Raw genomic sequence first — 20,614 nt, 5'->3', positions numbered from 1 at the left:
ACTTTAGAGTCCTCTAGGCCCCTGATATTAGGGTCCAGCCCCTTTTTCATGGTATCAAATGAAAGGTCATTTGATTATAAAGACATTTTGTTCAACAAGTGTTCAGAAATCCGTTACCATTCTTGAGATATCTCAGAAAGAATATTTTAGGGGCCGGTCCCTTATCTCCTTATTGGGGCCGCTGAACCAAATTTTTTAGGCTGCATGTTGTTAAGGACATCATTTTGAGCATCTTTTCTTTTATACTGCATTTCAAAATATTTTTTCTTTTTGAGATATAGGTGAGCAAAGTTTTGGACTTTTGACCCCTAAAAATCCTTAATTACGTAACACATGAGAAAATCGTTATACTGCTTGGCTTCATAACTGTAAGATAAACATATTTGCTTCTATAATTTATTACAAAATATCCCTCGGTAAAGAACTATAGGAAAAAGACTTTAGAGCCCTCTAGGTCCCTAATATTAGGGGCCAGCCCCTTTTTCTTGGTATCAAATGAAAGGTCATTTGATTATAAAGACATTTTGTTCAACAAGTGTTCAGAAATCCATTACCATTCTTGAGATATCTCAGAAAGAATGTTTTAGGGGCCGGTCCCTTATCTCCTTATTGGGGCCGCTGAACCTAATTTTTTAGGCTGCATGGTGTTAAGTACATCATTTTGAGCATCTTTTCTTTTATACTGCATTTCAAAATATTTTTCCGTTTTGAGATATAGGTGGTCAAAGTTTTGGACTTCTGACCCCTAAAAACCCCTAATTACGTAACATATGAGAAAATCGTTACACTGCTTGGCTTCATATTTGTAAGATAAACATATTTGCTTATATAATTTATTACAAAATATCCCTCGGTAAAGAGTTATGGGTAAAAGACTTTAGAGCCCTCTAGGTCCCTTATTTGAGGGGCCAGCCCCTTTTTCCTGATATCAGCAGAAAGGTCTTGTAAATATAAACTTTTTTTACATTACATGTTTTAACAAAATATTATCCAGAAAAGAGATAAAGAGACAAAAGCACAAAAAATTACAACGCTTTTTTAATGTCAATTTTCGAGCCATAGCGAGCTTTGGCGCCAGTAGTGCTAAACATACAAAACAACAATCATGCAAAATTTCAATCTTTTGTTTACCAACCGTAGAAATCTGAGCTCAAAATCTCTTATAGTTTAGGAGAACGGCCGCAGACAAAATACCCATATAAAAAATAGAAAAATCTCAATATCTCCAAAACGGATGTGACGTCATCAGTGCAAAAAATTTGCTATCAACTTCAGACCACTATCTATCACATCTGAAATTTTGATGGAGATCGGTTGAGCCGTTTCTGAGAAATCGCGTGCACAAAAATGGGAAGAAAAAAAAAGAATAAAAATAATAGGGAAACAGAAACCGAAGAATAACAATAAGGTCTTCCGTTGGAAACGGAAGACCTTAACTAGAGCAAAGCTCGTTGCAAAGCAACGAGTGGGTCTTCCGTTAATGTCGGAAGTAAAGCTGAAAGTTCCTGTAAGAAGCAGAGCTCTTTAACCGATAACAAGAGTAACTAAAATAAAAAGATAAAATAAATCGAATTATTCCTAGTACGACTTAACAAAATACGAATGATTTTAAGTACGACTTAACAAAAACCTTTCCGATTTCAAGAACAACTTAACAAAAAAAATCCGAATGTGTTCAAGTACGACTTAACAATTATTTTTGGTACGAGTTAATTTTACTTTGAACATTACGCTATTTTTTAAACCAAGGAAGCGGAATCAAAATTTCCGGAAAAATCAATTTTTAAACCCCGATATTTTTGTTATGCATTGTCCGATTTTAAAAGGATTTCAGTGTTAGATTCAGCTTGATAAGCTCTACAACACGCATATTCGTTTTTGATTTGATCAGAAAATTCATTTTTTCGAAAAATTTCTTTCACTTCCGGTTTCGACCAGAAGTGACAGATTTTCATTTCGAGCCTTATTACAGAGGTAAATCGACCAAATCATAACCATTGAAAATTTCAAGCCTCTATCTTAAAGCGTTTTTGAGAAAAGCCGCGGACAAAATGACTTTTTGAAAATTTTAAAAATGACGTAACGTAAAAACGGAAGTGACGTTGTCAAGAAAACTTTAACATCTTTAAGGAATAATAGTTTCACATTATCTCTGAGAATTTCATCAAAATCGGTTGGAAACTTTTTGAGTTATAAAGCCGAGAAGGAGTCAGAAAAAAAAAAGAAAAAGTATAATAATAATAAAAAGAAACCGAAGAATAACAAGAGGGTCTTCCGTTGAAAACGGAAGACCCTAATAAAAAGAAACCGAAGAATAACAAGAGGGTCTTCCGTTGGAAACGGAAGACCCTAATAAAAAGAATAAGAAAAGTGAAAAAGAAACAATAGAATAATAGAAGGGTCTTCCGCTGAAGACGGAAGACCCTAATAATAATGAAAAAGAAACCGAAGAATAACAAGAGGGTCTTCCGTTGGAAACGGAAGACCCTAATAATAATAATATATATATATATATATATATAAAGCACTGAATAGAATCAACAACACTAGGCATCTTTAAAGTGTCGGATCTAATATATAGATACTAAGCCAGTAAACTGAATATATAAAGCACTAAAAATGGCTAACGACACGAACAATAGAAATTGTCAAATTTTCGGGACAACCCGTCCCTTCTTCAGGGCCAAAAAATAAATTACATAAGCAAAAAAAAAAGAAAACAAAATCTAAAGCTACTACTAAACTACTTAAGAAACTATAAACAAAAGGCCAATTGGCCTTAACGGACACCTGAGTAGCATATATCCAATACACAAACTTGTCATGGAGTCTCATATATGCATCTAATTAATAAGGTTTCATACTGGAGTAGAAAAATTATAAATTTGTAATGACAACCACATTTAATTCAAAAAGAACTGTGAAACCTGTAATTTTGGTGAAAAACTAAAAGATCAGGTCTACAAAATAATGAATTCAGTTTTCCTTTCAGGTGTGTGGGAGTAAAGAAGATAATTTTTTTAAACGTTATATGCATTAACATCTATACATCCATTTTGGCCCTGCCCTAGAGTCAAAACCCATACCCAAGGGGACATGAAAATTAAAATTTCAGTAGAGGACTTCCTGGTAAACATAATTATTAGTCGTTTTTTTTATACAGATGTGTGAGAATAGAGAAGAAGATTTTTAAACATTATATGCATTAACACTTTATTGCCATATTGCCCCCCCCCTCATGTCCTGAACCCCTGACCCAGGGGCCATGAATTTCACAATTTAGGTAAAGGAGATTGTGGATATCATAACCATGTATTCAGTTTTTTGCCCACATGTGTGGGAGTAGAGAAAAAGATTTTTTAAGATTTAAATCATTTTTACTATATGACCATATTGGCCCCACCCTAGAGCATGAACACCTAACAAAGGGGTCATGAATTTCACAATTTTAGTAGAGAGCCTCATGGACATCATAATCATGCATTTAGTTTTTAACAAATATATATGGGAGTAAAGAAGAAGATTTTCTAAGATTTAATACATTTTTACTATTTGGCCATATCGGCCCACCCTAGAGCCTGAACCCCTGACCGAGGGGTCATGAATTTCACTATTAAGGTAGAGGGCTTCTTGGACATCATAACCATGCATTTAGTTTTTAACAAATATATATGGGAGTAGAGAAGAAGATTTTCTAAGATTTAATACATTTTTACTATATGGCCATATTGGCCCCACCCTAGAGCCTGAACCCCTGACCCAGGGGTCATGAATTTCACAATTTAGCTAGAGGGCTTCATGAACATCATAGTCATGCATTTAGTTTTTAACAAATATATATGGTAGTAAACAAGAAGATTTTCTAGGATTTAATACATTTTTACTATATGGCCATATTGGCCCCACCCTAGAGCCTGAACCCCTGACCGAGGGGTCATGAATTTCACAATTTAGATTGAAGGCTCCATAGACATCATTATCAGGCATTTAGTTTTTAACAAATATATATGGGAGTAGACAAGAAGATTTTCTAAGATTTAATACATATTTACTATTTGGCCATATTGGCCCCACTCTACAGCCTGAACCCCTGACCCAGGGGTCATGAATTTCACAATTTAGGAAGAGGGCTTCATGGACATCATAATCATGCATTTAGTTTTTAACAAATATATATGGTAGTAGAGAAAAAGATTTTCTAAGATTTAATACATTTTTACTATATGGCCATATTGGCCCCACCCTAGAGCCAGAACCCCTGACCCAGGGGCCATAAATTTCACAATTTTAGTAGAGGGCCTCATGGACATCATAACCATGCATTTAGTTTTTTCCTCACATGTTTGGAAGTAGAGAAGAAGATTTTTGAAAATTTGGCTTTTTTTGCATATTTGGCCCCGCCCGTGGCACCCCAGGGTAGAGCCATAAATTTCACAATTTAGATTCTTCCTACCATAGAGATGCTTCACACCAAAAATGGTAACGATTGGCCTGGTAGTCTTCAAGAAGAAGTTAAAAATGTAAAATTGTTAACGCACGATGCACGACGCACGACGCACGACGCACAACGCACGACGACGGACGAAGACCAATTGCAATAGGTCACCTGAGTGACTCAGGTGACCTAAAAAAGAACAGCTACATTATACACATCATTTGTTCACATTCTTAAAGGTGTTCAAAGGTAAAAATTAGTTGTTTTTACCGACTTCACATCTTATTCCTGTCTTTCCAGCTACATTATTCCAGCTACATTATACACACCATTTGTTCACATTCTTAAAGGTGTTTAAGAATTTGAACAAATGATGTGTATAATGTAGCTGTTCTTTTTTATAGTTTCTTAAGTAATTTATTTTTTGGTCCTGAAGAAGGGACGGGTTGTCCCGAAAATTAAATTTGACAATTTAGCTATCTCCAGATTGATCTACAATATATCAATATTACCATCCCCAAGTTCTGATATTATTAAATCTATAAATAGATTGATTTTCAATTTTATCTGGAATAAAAAGGATCGAATAAAACGAAAAACACTTATCGGAGATGTAAAATATGGCGGAATAGGAATAGTAGATATAGAATCAAAAATCAAAGCTATTAAATCATCTTGGATATCTTATATATTAAACGGTGAAAATAACTTGCTCTATTTTCTAGAAAATTTCAAACTGAAAGATGATGACATACTTTATATATTACACACAAATAAAATAGATCTGCAAAACCACTTTCTCCTAAAAAAGCTACCAATATTTTACAGAGAGATATTTGAAGCATTTAGTTATTCAAAAACCACTAAAGAGGCAAATGCTATGTCAACCCCTGAATTTTTACAACAGCATATTTGGGGCAATAAGTTGTTCATGTTTAAAAACAAAACACTTTATTTTCAAAACTGGTTTAATAAAGGTTTTAAATATGTCAAAGATATTGTTGACGAAAATGGGCTAAAACCACTGGAATTCTTTTCGAATATATTAGCCCAAAAGAACAATTTAATCTGTGAATATTTTATAATGAAAAACGTATTTCATAAATTTAAAAAACAGTTTGACCTAGGTCTGGCTAAACATACGACTGTTATTCACATTTTCTATTTCATGGTAACATATATGAATCGATAGATGATAAAAAATGTAAATTTTACTATAAGATTTTTAGAGATCACAAATTTGAAAAGCCATACTATATCAAGAAAATACTTAAGGACCTTAATATTGAAGGATCAGAATGGATAAAAAACATTTATATAAACAAAGTCGTTAACATGTTTGACAAACAAATCGCAGATTTTAACTATAAACTATTAAACAACATACTTATAAGTAGAGAATATCTCAGTAAATGGAAAAACGATTCTAGTGCATGCTTGTATTGTAAGCACTCTAATGAAACAATTAAACATTTACTATATGATTGTACAAATGTCAAAAAAATATGGAATATTGTTAGCATTATCTTACATTTTGTGGTTTCATGGAAACATGTAATTGTTGGACTATATAAAGAAATCAATAACAAAGTTATCGTTTATAATAATGTTATATCGTTTGTAGCACTAAGAATTTATAAATACAAGATGTGGTGTAGAATAAATGATGATATTGAAAAACCAGAAGACATAATTTCGCACGTGAAAACGTCCACAAAAATATTTTACTTAGCCCTGAAAAAATCAAAATATAGTAATTTTAACATAGATATGCTTAGGCTTTTATTTGAGAAGCTGTAATGTTATTTTTGAACTATGATTAACAATGTATCAGAAAACTGATATGGGCTTATGTTTAATATGAGTACATGTATACATCTTCTGGATGTCTAGTCTTCATGTATCTTCTTTTTCTTTTTTTTCCTTATGCATGTATTTACTTTCCAATTATAAATTAATTTCATATTCCACGCTACTGGAGGGTTTCTGTCTCTCCAGTGGAGCTGCTATAGGGGAAAACGAGGACTCTGTAAGATGTGTGATGATATCCCCTGTGGCAGCAACCATATATGCATGTATTTCATTATATGAACGTCTTTTTTTTTTTAATTCAAGGACGAAAATCATCCATCATATTATATTTGTTTAAATGAGATAGTCTTTTCGTTATATACGTATATTTTTATATTTTCTATAATATGTATTTCAAATATACTTAAAATGTCAAACATACATTATATATTTTTCTTTCTGTTCTATTGTTACTATTATAAATACTTAAATGTGTCATCCTGCGAGATGATTTAGAACAAGAGGCCCATGGGGCCACATCGCTCACCAGAGCAACAATGGGCGTTCAAAAGATATTGTGCCGTATGGTCCCTCGGTAGAATAACAAAAAATAAATATTGTAAAGTATTCGAATTTTACACTTATTTTTGCATACACGTAATCTTTGACATTGTACCTTCATGAAATACTATTTTTTTACAAAAATAAGAAAATCCTACGCAAGATATAAAACTAAACATTTGGTAGGAGTACACTGTTAAGTTGTTAACTTCCCTATATTTTCGTTCTGCCCCCCCCCCCCCCCCACTTTGTAAGGCTATCAAAATATATGAAAGCAGATAGGTACATTTTTTTCATCAACTACTTACAAGTTATTGTATTTTTAAAAAGAAAATATAATAGTTATTGTTTTTTATTTTAAAAATCCTACATGTATAGATGTGAAGAAGAAAATTGTACCTCAATGTGCTCAATTCCTCAAATTAAAAACATTCAAAAAATTTATTTGTCTTCTCCATTATAATTAAATGACTGTTATTTACTTCGCGTACAAACCAGGATAATTTTCCGATGTGATAACTTCTTAGGAATAGCAATAATTACTTTATCCCCGCAACAGAAATGTGTCAGAACTATGGAAACTGTTGTAAAGATGTCGTTTTTATTTACCCATGTCTGAAAAACTATCAAAATTGATGTAGATTTCACATTATTTATTGTATGAAGAGGGGGCCCCAGAGAGTAGGTATATACAGAAGACCATTCTTTATTTTGTTTGTACAAGTATTTAACATACTCTAATTCATATAGAATTTCTAATGTTCAACCAAAATTTCAGCGTCAATCGTAGAATTATAAGCAAGATACAGAGCTCACAGTTCGCCTAGGTTTGAGTCATATTTTGTTCCCATGAGTTTATTACATTCAACTTAAGATTTTTAACTTGGTATTTCCTATTCAGCATTTAAAATGGAAAAAAAAAGAATGGCCTAAGATTTTCAATTCTTTTATTCACTCAAGACCAGTTCACTGGTATTTGAGGTTCAAAATCAGTTTATACAAATGTACACAAACACAGTCAAGGATCACATGTACAGTAGGAGTAATAATGACGAAGAAAGGTTAAGTTTACAATACAATAAGTTGTTAAAGTTGGTTTCTGGAAGAACAGACTTTGACAATTTTATTTACTTTTTTAATCTTTAGTTTTTAAGATCTGTGTACAAACATAGAATTGTGAGCAAGTCTATCTATCTTGCTTATAATTCGAAGCTTAACACTTAAATATGGTTAGTAAATAGAAATTGTAAACAATTAAACACAAGAAACATGCACTATAACAAATAAAGAACACAATAATTTATTTATTTTTTGTAATCATATATATACATGTTTATTCCTACATATTTCCGTCAGCGATATCAAACTCTATTTAAACTGAATAAACTCAAGAAAATGCCGAGCATCTCAACAAAACCTACTGCATTAATCTACCATTACGCAAAAGATAAGATAATGCCGATTTACCGATAGAATGAATTGTATTTCAGTACTTTTTTGATACATCAGATTTTGCCTAATTTGCGCAGGTAAACAGTTAACTGTTTGATTTACCGAAGTCTCTGTTTGATTTGATACGTAAAAATCACGAAATACAGACGATAGTTCCCAGGTTACAAAGCATAAATAATGAAAACGAAACGAAAATCAGAACAAGCTAACACCAACGTCATGTGTGAAAACTGTCAACGCATTGAAATATTTAGCCTCAATTTACTTCACAAAATCGGCACCAATATATTTTGCATGTTTCAAAAATTTCCCTTCATTCGCGAACTGTTGTACAACAAGCAAATTCATCATAGTCAGATCGACCCTTTTTCGTATAATGTCATGGCTGCTTTAAACAAAGAGTATGGAAAACGAGTCTTGGTAAAATGGGTATGCAAACCGGCCGTGGCAAAATAAAAGCCGGGGCAGATCGGCAATCGTCAATTCCAAATACGCATTATTTTGCAGCAATATTTACAGCAAATACAAATATACTGGTCCATCAAATATCCTGAAATTTTAATGAGATTGGCAGATCAATAACTGCGAATCTTATGTTATGCCCAGGCCAACCAAGTCTTGTCTACCCATTTTACCGGATACCAAACCTATCGGATGCCGAACCCGAAGCTATTAAACTGATTAAAACATGCCTTTCCTTTATTATTATTTTCGTAATAACTCAGATTTGAAACAAAATTAGACCTTAATTTTTGCAATTTATATTTTCCTTCCCATAAGGATAATTTATGCTAAACTACAATGAATTGGAATCAGTAGTTCTTGAGAAGAAGATTTTTAAAAATGCACCCCCCTTTTTCTACAGTTTCAAGGTTTTCTCCGCTTTGAATATAGATCGGACTTTTATTTCTGCAATTTATATTCGCCCTCCCATAAGGATGCTTTGTGCCAAATTTGGTTGAAATTGGATAAGCGGTTTTAGAGAAGAAGTTCAAAATGTAAAAAGTTTACAGACGGACGGACAGACGGACGGACGGACAGACGGACAGACGGACAGACGGACGACGGACAAAAGGTGATCGGAAAAGCTCACTTGAGCTTTCAGCTCAGGTGAGCTAAAAACTACTATTTCTGTGTATTATTAATATTTTTCCTTATATGCTTGTATTAATGACATAACTCAAACTGAATATATACATATATAATATTGATATTAATTATAACTTATCGGATCCAGGGGGCCCCTGGCACCCCAGGTGACGATATACCTGAGGGTCTCTGCGGAGATGTTGCCTCGCTTGTAATGTAATTTATTGAATAATATATATATATATATATATATTAAAAAATAAAAAAAAAAAAAAAAAAAAAAATTGACAATTTCTATTGTTCGTGTCGTTAGCCATTTATATATATATATATATATATATATATATATATATATATATATATATATATATATATATATATATATATTCAAAGATACTTATAGAAAACCATTTATTCAGTCCGTTATATCATTTTACTAGAGCATTTCGGTGCAATCGGTTTTTTTTCCAGCGAAAGTCAAATTAAGTTCGCTACTTGAATAAATTTTAGCTTTTGAATATATTTCGATATTAAGTTGGTAAAGTATATTTGGGACAAAAGAAAAAGCTTATTAATTTTTGTTTTCCTTTGGAAGAACTTTATTTTTTAATGTAAATCAAAATCAAAAACGTGCCAATATCCTTTTAATTATTTTTAGTTGCAAAAATTGTGTAAGAAAGTGTCAGACTTACCGTTTTCACATAATGTACCTTCGTGTTGTTTACTGCAAAAGCATGTAAAACCAGATCGATCTTTATAAGATGTACATACACCATTGTTCTGACATGGATTGAATTCACATGGGTCTATGAACATAAAATAATTGGCATAATAAGGTAAAATATATTACCTGACATCTATTTTCGAGAAAGGTTTATATCAATCCTTATATACAATTCAAAACCAATGTTAGGTGTAACTGATACATTCAAAGTATAAAATTATAAATTTCCAAATGTCAATGGTAAATATGTCATTAGATAGTATTACCCGCACCAAGTGTTTACCCAAAATAACACCGTTTTGTACCAGTTTTGGTAAAAACGAAGGCTGCATGCAATTTACGGTAATTTTTAAAGATTATCATTTTCATAAATTGAGATCTCATCCCATAATACACATGAGCGGCCCTTTATGTACAATTGGGGTTTAACTCTTTGCATGTGAAGTTTAAGTTAATCAATAATCTTCACATTTCATATCATAGAAAGTACTGTCTATGTAATTATTTCCAAAAAATTAAATTATTCCCCCTCCCGTCGGCGGTTGCCAGCTTTAGATTTGCTTCTGTGTGCCTACATGAACATCATCGTGTGCACAGATTTAGAAAAGGGGGTGGGAGTGAGGGGTGCAGACCTTTCTTCCCCTTGATTATTCATCTAAATTACCGTAATAAAAAAATTACCAAAAAATACAACTTGAACGCCAGCCACTCTCCTTGCAAACACAATTACATGTAAAACTCCTCCCTCCCCACGCACACACAAACATTCCTCATAGATGTTAAACAAATCATAGTATTTTGATAACAGCGAAAGCTTGTACATGTAGTTACAAAAAAGAAGATTGTAAACATTGCAAAATAAATCACATAATTATATTGGGCGATGATTTTCAATGCAAAACTGCCAGGACAGAAGATGTAATTACTGATTTAATGTGGCATAATAAACATGTCGATATTAATGTGGATAAAAGATCGTTATATTTAAAATTATCTCATGGTGATGTTTTAGAATCTTAAAATTTTACAATACATGTATTTGGCAAAACAAAAGTTTTAAAATTTTTGAAAACGTACGTAAAAAATAGAAAAGCCCCAGCATGATATGAATTCTCTATTTATAGACACATATTTAACGCTTTATCTCATTGCGCTTGTTTATTTCAATAGGGAGTACATCGCAATATGCAGATGTCCTGTACCTTCTTGAGACTGAAATGTTTGCTTTACCTAGTTATTTACGTTATAAAATAGTGCAACGGCTTTTGAAGAATAAAGTCATAAAAATACATGCATGTTACAAATAACTGATTTTTGTCTGAAGTTACGTACATAACACAGGTCTGCAGGTCGCTTAGTGGGTACTAGTTTTACCAAGCTCTTCGTCTAGATGGGTTTCACGTGGTGTACATACCGGTATGTGTTTTCCATATGCAGAAAAGGATTAATTAACATGCATAAATGTTTCTTTTGTGAATGTCAGCAAAAGGGATTCATATTGTGCTCTAATTGGATTATCGTGATGTTGACCAATATAGGTAAGCATAATATGAGTAATAGCACAATATTATTAAACACCGCTATACATAAGTATTACTTTCACTTTCTAAATAAGTGATATCCCTTTGCCAGCATACTGTATCATCTTTTAATATTTGAAAAAGCTTATCATCATTACCAATCCTATCGCATTTATACAGTTTCTGTCATTTAAATTGCAAAAGTTATTTTTTCATTTGTCAGACTTACCCTTTTGAGTTGACCCCATTTTGACCCTGTGACATTTTGTATTAAATTTGTGTATTACATGTAAGTAAGTGAAGAGACTTATCATTTTTATATAAGTTATAATAGGAAGAAAGGGTATTATCATGCAATATCAAAAATAATGTAGGCCATGACCCTATGGGGTTGTTCTGGTCCAATGAAACAGGAAAATACCAAGTATATTGAAAACTTCTGAGATCCCCACCACTTAACCATATATATTCTTGTTTCTAATGTCGATCATTATGATGCATCAAATGGTGTAAAGTACATAGCCCCAAGGTGTTGTCTTTAACCCCCCCCCCTCCCTTTTTTAAATCCCCATCCCAAAGCCATATTTATTCTTGCTCTTTGGGTCATTGCGCATCAAATGGTAATATCAAATATATATCAAATGGTATATCCCCTTGGAGACACTCTGACTTTCTAGAACTGGAAATAATAAAGTATTTTATCTTATTCATATGTAGTGTTTTACCCATGTGGGCAATTCCTAGTTTTATGACGAACCTGCTTTGTTTAGGAGACTTTACAATTGCCCCGAATAAATTATAACATTTTGTTTATCTTAAAATTAAATTTAAACAGCAATTTTCAAAATCTTAATGTGCATGAAAATGACAATCATCTCAAAATTCCATAAAACGAAATTCAAATCAGAGCAACACAGACCTCTAAAAAGATAGAGGTAGGATCAGATGCCTAGAAGGAGTGAGCTTCCTCTGCTGACCAGTCACACCCGCCGAGGGCTCTTTGTCGTAATCAGGAAAATTCATAAAAGTCCGTAGACAATTGGGTGATTAATTATGGTCTAACAATTAGTATGAAAAACGTCAGTCAGCATGCGACCCAGTGGAAGATTGCATTTGCTGACAAGGTCGTTGTATCGACCATAGAACTTACGATAAGATGACTTCAAGCGAGACTGTTGATCGTCCTGTTTTATCAACTTGTTTGTCAGTAGCATGCCTTGCTTTAGAAACTGTTCATATGAAGAGCATGCCCTTGCGTATAGAATTAACTAAGAGACAAAAATACCATATGCAGGTGATGAAGGTATATTGCTACCCAAGTACGGAAAGTTGACTGTAGAAAAATTGAAGTCATCGCGTTTATCATAAAGTTTTGTTAGGTTACCATTAATGTCCATTTTCAGTAATATATCCAAACATGAAAAAGATGACGCAGACTATGTGGTCTCTTTTATTTCAAGTTCACTGGGATATATCGAGTCGACGTAAGTATGAAATAACAATTGTTAATTGATAATACGTCGTCGATATACCTGATTGTTATACTTTCATGTTTAATACTGAAATCTGATTGGTTAAGACGCAGTTAATAATATTTTTTATTACCCTCAGCGTAAGTAACGCACTTAGCAACGGGTAACATTAAAAAATGTTACATGCGCGAAAATTATGCGCGTACGGTTCGCTGTAGAATTCACATTATTCCTATATAAAAGCAGCAAAATTTTCTTAAAAATTAAAACATTCAGTAAAACAAAATAAATATTGCCTGTTTGGGAGGATAACAGTTGAAATTGACACCCCTCGAAAACCATTGTCAACCGACGCAAAGCGGAGGTTGACAATGGTTTTCGAGGGGTGTCAATTTCAACTGTTACCCTCCCAAACAGGCACTATTTGTATAATGTTAAGTGAAAGGCCACAGCGAGTGATTCATATTTTTCACGTACAAGTTTTTAAATAAATTCTGCTTAATACGAGTACAAAAAAGGTCTGTTAACAATGGGACACAATTGGTACCCATGGGAATTACAACAGATTGTTGGAAGGACCACATATATGTTCTCTATCAGAAAACCAAGCATCTTTTTAATGTTAACTTCAGAGTACTTGTGTGCAATCTAGAGAAAAACACGAATCAAAAATGATTATTAATTTAAATTGCTTCTGTACACATGTAAGGATATGAGAAAACTGAATCTTTAGAACCAGGTATAATTGGGGGACTGGATGTGGGAGATAAACATTAATTTTAATCATCTATTGCTTTAATATTAGTTAAGGTGGCTCTATACACCCACAGTTTATTCCAATTTTCAATAGAAGACCACAAACCATATACTTATCACATATTTTAAAAAAAATGATATATATATATATATATATATATATATATATATATATATATATATATATATATATATATATATATATATATATAATAGGTATTTTAAAAGAATTTTTTCATGTTTTTTCGTGTTTTTGTAAAATAATTTTTTTAATAAATTAACTATTAACAAATTGAGAGAAATTTTTTTTGTCATATGATGGATGTTTCCTTTTGACACCTAAAGAAATATAACACTTCTTAAAATTCCAAAACGTTATTATTGCAATTTTTTTTAGTTTTTCCCCAAAACAAAATTTTTTCATATTTTTTTACACTGTTGACAAATCATCTGAAAAAGCTGCTTGATATTATAAGAAAAAGGTATTTCATAACAAATTGAATGAAAATCATTGCAAATAAACACAAAAAACATTTTAAATTTTATTTGGTATGAAAGTTCCTCAGGTAAAAGTTATCGTTCCCAAGTCCCAAGGCCTAAACACCTTGGGACTTTTCATTTCTGAGTTGAACTTTTTTTTAAAATATCATGTTGGATAATAAATACATACATATTTTTTTATAGGCCTATACAAGTGAATATATTCGCTTGAATGCAAAACTAAGTCAAATAAATAAAGAGGAACATTAACTAATTGGATTTATGTATCCCAACCTGAGAGAAATTCCAAGCCACCCTCCCACCCCCTTAGTTTGTAAAGAACATCTGTCGATATTAATGTGGATTAAACTATATTATAATTGAAATACTTTCACCGGTTTAGAATTTTCTTTTACAGTATTCAACCTAAAAATACGTTTCAGAAAATTTTAGAAAGTTAAAAAATGTAATGTCCTCAACGGTATTCGAACTCATGACCTAAAGGTTTGTCGTGAACCCACTGACCCATTGTGCTACGCTGAGAGAAGTCGGTAATTAGAAAGAAACTATTTAAAAATCTACCCTTGATTTTATTGTTTATCTTGATAAATACTACGACACAATGTGATTGTGTCACATATTACATTACTTGTAAGTAATGAATTTTCCAATTAAATTAAATCTATTCATTTAACAAATTTTTCAAAAGAGCAGTCTCCATACAATTCGCCTCAGTTAAAATGAGCCAGTACCGAAATTGCATGCTTCCGGATTTACTTTTTTGCGTACTGCGTCATCAAAAAGTGGTGTATAGAGCCACCTTAATTATCCCGAGGTAGAAAAACAAGAGGCCCAGGGGCCACATCGCTCACCTGAGCAACAATTGCCTTAACGAGGCCCGGTCTAATTTGTTCTGCCCTAGATTTTTAGATGAAACTTTTTACATGAATTTCTACCGATATAATTATCATTTTAAGATTAAAAAGTAAGACATTTACCACACCGTTTGTTTAGGGGGTCATTTCAAAGTTTGTAAATTTTTAGCATAGGACCCTATGGGATTTTGCTTGAAATGTATCAATTTTGCATATTTTTTACATTTTTTCAAAACTTCTGCCCTAGGGATTTCTTTTTCTGTTCTACATATTAAAGTTATTGCTAGGGGGCATCAAATGGTCAAATAAAATAAACCTTTTACCTCCTGGTTTGTTCCAGGGGTCTTATCAAAGTTGATTTTTGTATGCCCAATTTCCCAGATTCGTCAGATAATGGCTATTTTTTACTTGACAAAGGCGAAAAGGATGATCTATATAGTATTATTAAAACATTCAGACATATTTAAGTAATAAAAAAATATAGAACATCACATATTAAGGGTCATTAATATAAAATACATGGTTACTGTCTTGAAATGTATGAATTAAGCTATATATTTAGGCGGGCTAAGAAATCGTGACAGAGGGCTAGGCTTGCTGAACCCTCTTCACGTTTTCGACCCGAGCCCAAATATAGCTTATACTTCGAAACATTTATGTTTATTCCACAATATAACATTATTTTTACGCATCAAACGAGATATTTTCAACAATTTTCGCTGAATATCTGCAGTTGAAACTATCACGCCATGGCGTCAACCAAGCAAAAAGATGACGTCACAATACAACTGAAACGCTGCGCGAAAGCGTGCGTACTCGTTCTGTACTCGGCCTCGTTAATTCTGATCAAATTAGCGTTACAGTATTAAAATATCTTGACAACTAAGTACAGTAGATATTGCTAAAAAAAAAATTGAAAATCTGCCAGTTTTTATCCACCTCTTTTGTTTTGGTAAATACCAAGCCCCTTTTGTTGTTGTACCTGTAAGAAGATTTTCCTATATACCCCCCCCCCCCCCCCATTTCATGGCCCAACTTTTCTCTAGGGAATCATGGTTTCATCAAACGTAAATCTGCATAACCTGTGCTTTCACACTAAGTACTGAGTTTTGAACCGAAAACTTTCCCAGAATATTTTTAAAGATTTTCTCTATATATTCCTATGTAAAAATTCAAACCGCCATCACAGCCCCGCCCAACCACTAGGGACTGTGATTTTACAAACTTGAATTTACACTACCCGAGGAAGCCTCTACACGCTTTTCTGGCTAAATAGTCTTTAAAAAGAAGATTTTTAAAGATTTTCTCTAAATATTCCTATGTACAAATTCATCCCCCATTGTGGCCTCACCCTACCCCTGGGCTATTATTTAAACAAACCTGAATCTATACGATCTGGGGATGCTTCCACTCAAATTTGGTTTTGAGAAGAATATTTTTAAAGATTTTATCTATATATAAAAATTTGTCTCCCATTGTGGCCCCGCCCTACCCCCAGGGACCATGATTTGAACAAATTTGAATCTACATTATTTGAGGATAGTTACACGCCACTTTGAGCTTTCTTGGCCAAATAGTTTTCAAAAGAATTTTTTTTTAGATTTTCTTTATATATTCCTGTATAAAAATTTATCCCCCTATTGTGGCCCCTACCTACCCACAGGGATCATGATTTGAACAAATTTGAATCTACACTACCTGAGGATGTTTCCATTTTAATTTTAGCTTTTCTGGCCTAATAGTTTTTGAGAAGAAGATTTTGAAAGATTTTCTCTATATGTTCCCATGTAAAAATCCATTTCCCCATTGTGGCCCCACGATACCACCAGGGACTATGATTTGAACAAACTTGAATCTACACTACCTGAGGATGTTTCCACATTAATTTGAGCTTTTCTTGCCTAATAGTTTTTTAGAAGAAGATTTTTAAAGATTTTCTCTATATATTCCTATGTTAAACTTGATCCCCCTCTTGTGGCCTCACCCTACCTCCGGGGACCATGATTTGAACAAACTTGAATCTACACTATCTAAGGATGCTTCCATTTTAATTTTAGCTTTCCTGGCCTAATAGTTTTTGAGAAGAAGATTTTGAAAGATTTTCTCTATATGTTCCTATGTAAAAATCTATTTCCCCATTGTGGCCCCACCATACCACCAGGGACTATGATTTGAACAAACTTGAATCTACACCAGCTGAGGATGCTTCCACTTTAATTTGAGCTTTTCTGGCCTAATAGTTTTTTATAGAAGAAGATTTTTAAAGATTTTCTCTATATATTCCTATGTAAAACTTGATCCCCCAATTGTGGCCCTACCCTACCCCCGGGGACCATGCTTTGAACAAATTTGAATCTACACTATCTGAGGATGCTTCCATTTTAATTTTAGCTTTTCTGGCCTGATAGTTTTTGAGAAGAAGATTTTTAAAGATGTTCTCTATACTTTCCTATGTAAAACTTGATCCCCCTCTTGTGGCCCCTCCCTACCCCCGGGGACCATGATTTGAACAAACATGAAACTACGCTACCTGAGGATGCCTCCACACAAGTTTAAGCTTTTCAGGCCGAATAGTTTTTGAGAAGAAGATTTTTGAAAAATACCAACAATTTTTCAATAATTCTCAATTATCTCCCCTTTAAAAAGGGCGTGGCCCTTCATTTGAACAAACTTGAATCCCCTTCACCTAGTGGTGCTTTGTGCCAAATTTGGTTAAAATCTGCCCAGTGGTTCTTGAGAAGAAGTTGAAAATGTGAAAAGTTTACAACGACGACGACGACAACGACGACAGACAACGGGAAAATTGTGATCAGAAAAGCTCACTTGAGCCTTTGGCTCAGGTGAGCTAAAAAGTGTTGATAATATCTCAATAGATCATTTATCAATGATATAAGGTTTAATGTGATTTTTAAAACATTTGTTACTAAATTTTAAGACCCCAAATTATATTTTGATTTTAACAGATTATTCGACAATTAAGAAAATTGTAAATGTAGTAAGTTGTTTTCATTATTTTAAGCAAAAAAATGCATGGTTTTTTATTTAAAGAAAAAAAAATCATTTATTTACAGTGTAAGAAAACTGGTCGCACTTCAAAATTACACATTCAATCATATTCTAGAAGATCATTTGGCTACTGCAAAAATTTTGACGTTCTTGAAACCAATTTTTTTTGTTTAAAAAAGAAGTCAATTGTTAGCCACCAAATGACCCCCAGGACAAAATTGAAATTTCCGAAACCTTACTGCGCACCTATAGGACACCTAAAACATATTTTATATAAAACATATGATATATAAAACATTTTTTATAAAACATATGATTGTTGAAAATGTAAGAGGTCGAGGAAGGTTTTATCAATTTTTTATCCCCAGGACTACCAGAAAAAATGTTAAACCTTTTTACAAAACAACATGACACCCCAATCAAACTCCAGGAGTTCAGTTAGCTGTTTTATAGGATATAAGAGAAGTTTGAAAAAGTAAAACGTGACTGACAGACGGACGGACGGACGGACTGAACAGGGTAAAAACAATATGCCCGAACATTTATTTTTTAGAAAGTGTGGGTATAATAACACAAAATTGTAAAATTCAAATATCAATGAATTAGTTTGGATATCCCCCATAAAAATATATTCTTTAAACAAAATCAGTATGCTTTTACATAAAACTAAATGTTAATCCCTTTTATACATAATTTTACATCTAAACCTAATCATCGGACAAAAATCCATTTGAAAAAGAAAGAGAAATAAGTCTAACAGCTAAATTGTATAAAATTGTGATTTTCCCCTCGTCCTTCGATGAACTATCTATGATATTTTATAAGTTTAGTACCTCCAACAGATTAAGTTTGAGGAAGTATTGCAAGTGAAATTGTGAAAAACTGTCCAGCTCATTATTGACTTTTTGTGACCGTGTTGGAATTTCCGCACGATACTTAATTAGTTGTCGCCTCAAAAAATACTAAATTCATGTTTTGTCATGTGTTTTTTTTTAATTCAGCTTGCCTAGATGAAGTGGATTAATATCTACCATAAGATCCTCGTGTGAGTTGTAAAAACTTTATTATTACTGTTTTTCAATTAAAAAAATAACAAAACAAACTGTTTATCAAAAGTGAAAAAGTAATTCAATTACAAAAATCAACCCACAGTTTTGCTATTCTACCAACATCCCGCTAAAATATACTGAAAAAATCAAGCATATGTAAATTTAAACACTTGTTTGTTAATCATACAAAACATTCATAATATTTTTGATTGATGAAAATTAATAGAGAGTTTTTCAATCAAATATTATTTTTTAAATGCATAACCTTAAATTTGGTGCGTTTAAATTAAATGTACCTTGTCTTTCAACTGTTACAAAAAGGCATCTTACTGTCCAGTCAAAACTACAAATAAAAACAAATCTTTCATGTTGATATTCTTAAATAATCAAACTATAGACGGCTAACAAAACTTAGAACCCTCATTAGACAAAAAATCAACTAAAAGATATTTTAAATTACCGATCTGTGGCATTCAGGCATATTTGTCGAAGACCAGGCGTTACGGCTAAAAACTGCACCTGCGCTACTTTTGTACCCACGGTTTTATTGATCACATCTGAGCTGTATTGTATCGTAACATTTTCTTGGCTCATATCTGTTCGTAAGATTTGTTCAATGCCTCTAAATTAAACGAAACGAAATTAAACAAGTGTACACCCAAAATTATCCTTGCAATGGAACATAGGGAGTTGTTCCATATATGTTGTGTATGGTATCACAAAAGCAATATAAACTCTTTCATCAGTCAGAAATTTCTCTAATTTCTTGAATATTCTCAACCCGTTTCCTAACCATTTTTACAACAGTTGTCAACGACTGGTTCTAATGAAATGACTATCAGTTTAAAATATGTAAAACTTAACTGAAAGCGCGTGATTGTACCGCTATCATACACATTATATTACGAACAGTACTCATAGAAACTGTTACATAGAAACTGTTAAAGTTACATCACTTGTCACGTTTTAAGTTTACTGGGCAAAAGATCATTATCTTTTAAATTAATATTAATAAACAACACTCAAGAAAGTACATCCACCTAAATATAACAGACACTAAATTTCCAGGAAAGTATAATTTTTAGAGTTAGGTGTTTTAAAGAAAGTCATGAAATTGTTGACAAAAATATTATTCCTAAAATCTCTTTATGCATGCATACTTTCAACTTCTAATATGTCTGAAACATGCTAGCATTCTTTCTTTTCTTTTCTTTTTTTTTGGGGGGGGGGGTGCTAGAACTCCATTCGATCTCCGTAATGGTGCAAGTGCGAAAGTGATTCATTCCTGCAACAATTTTGGCTCAAATCGTATATATATAACAATAACTGTTGCATTTCTTACCTCACCTCAAACATTGTAGTTGTGTATGGCATAAACAAATACAAAAATATCAAGTATAGTCC

General features: G+C 32.7%; 1 long non-coding RNA gene across 1 annotated transcript; it reads right to left on the bottom strand.

The window, feature by feature from the left end:
- Nucleotides 1-10,040: 10,040 nt before the first annotated feature.
- On the bottom strand, nt 10,041-19,827 carry LOC128176325 (uncharacterized). Its single transcript, XR_008242775.1, has 3 exons — nt 19,671-19,827; nt 19,507-19,553; nt 10,041-10,134 (listed from the first exon to the last, which is right to left on the bottom strand). It is a non-coding gene; the product is annotated as an uncharacterized LOC128176325 (long non-coding RNA).
- Nucleotides 19,828-20,614: the final 787 nt, after the last annotated feature.

Source organism: Crassostrea angulata, chromosome 3 (assembly GCF_025612915.1).
Source record: "Crassostrea angulata isolate pt1a10 chromosome 3, ASM2561291v2, whole genome shotgun sequence".
NCBI classification, from domain to species: domain Eukaryota; kingdom Metazoa; phylum Mollusca; class Bivalvia; order Ostreida; family Ostreidae; genus Magallana; species Magallana angulata.
Note: the sequence above shows the minus strand (reverse complement) of the source record. Positions and strands in the feature narration are given on the sequence as shown.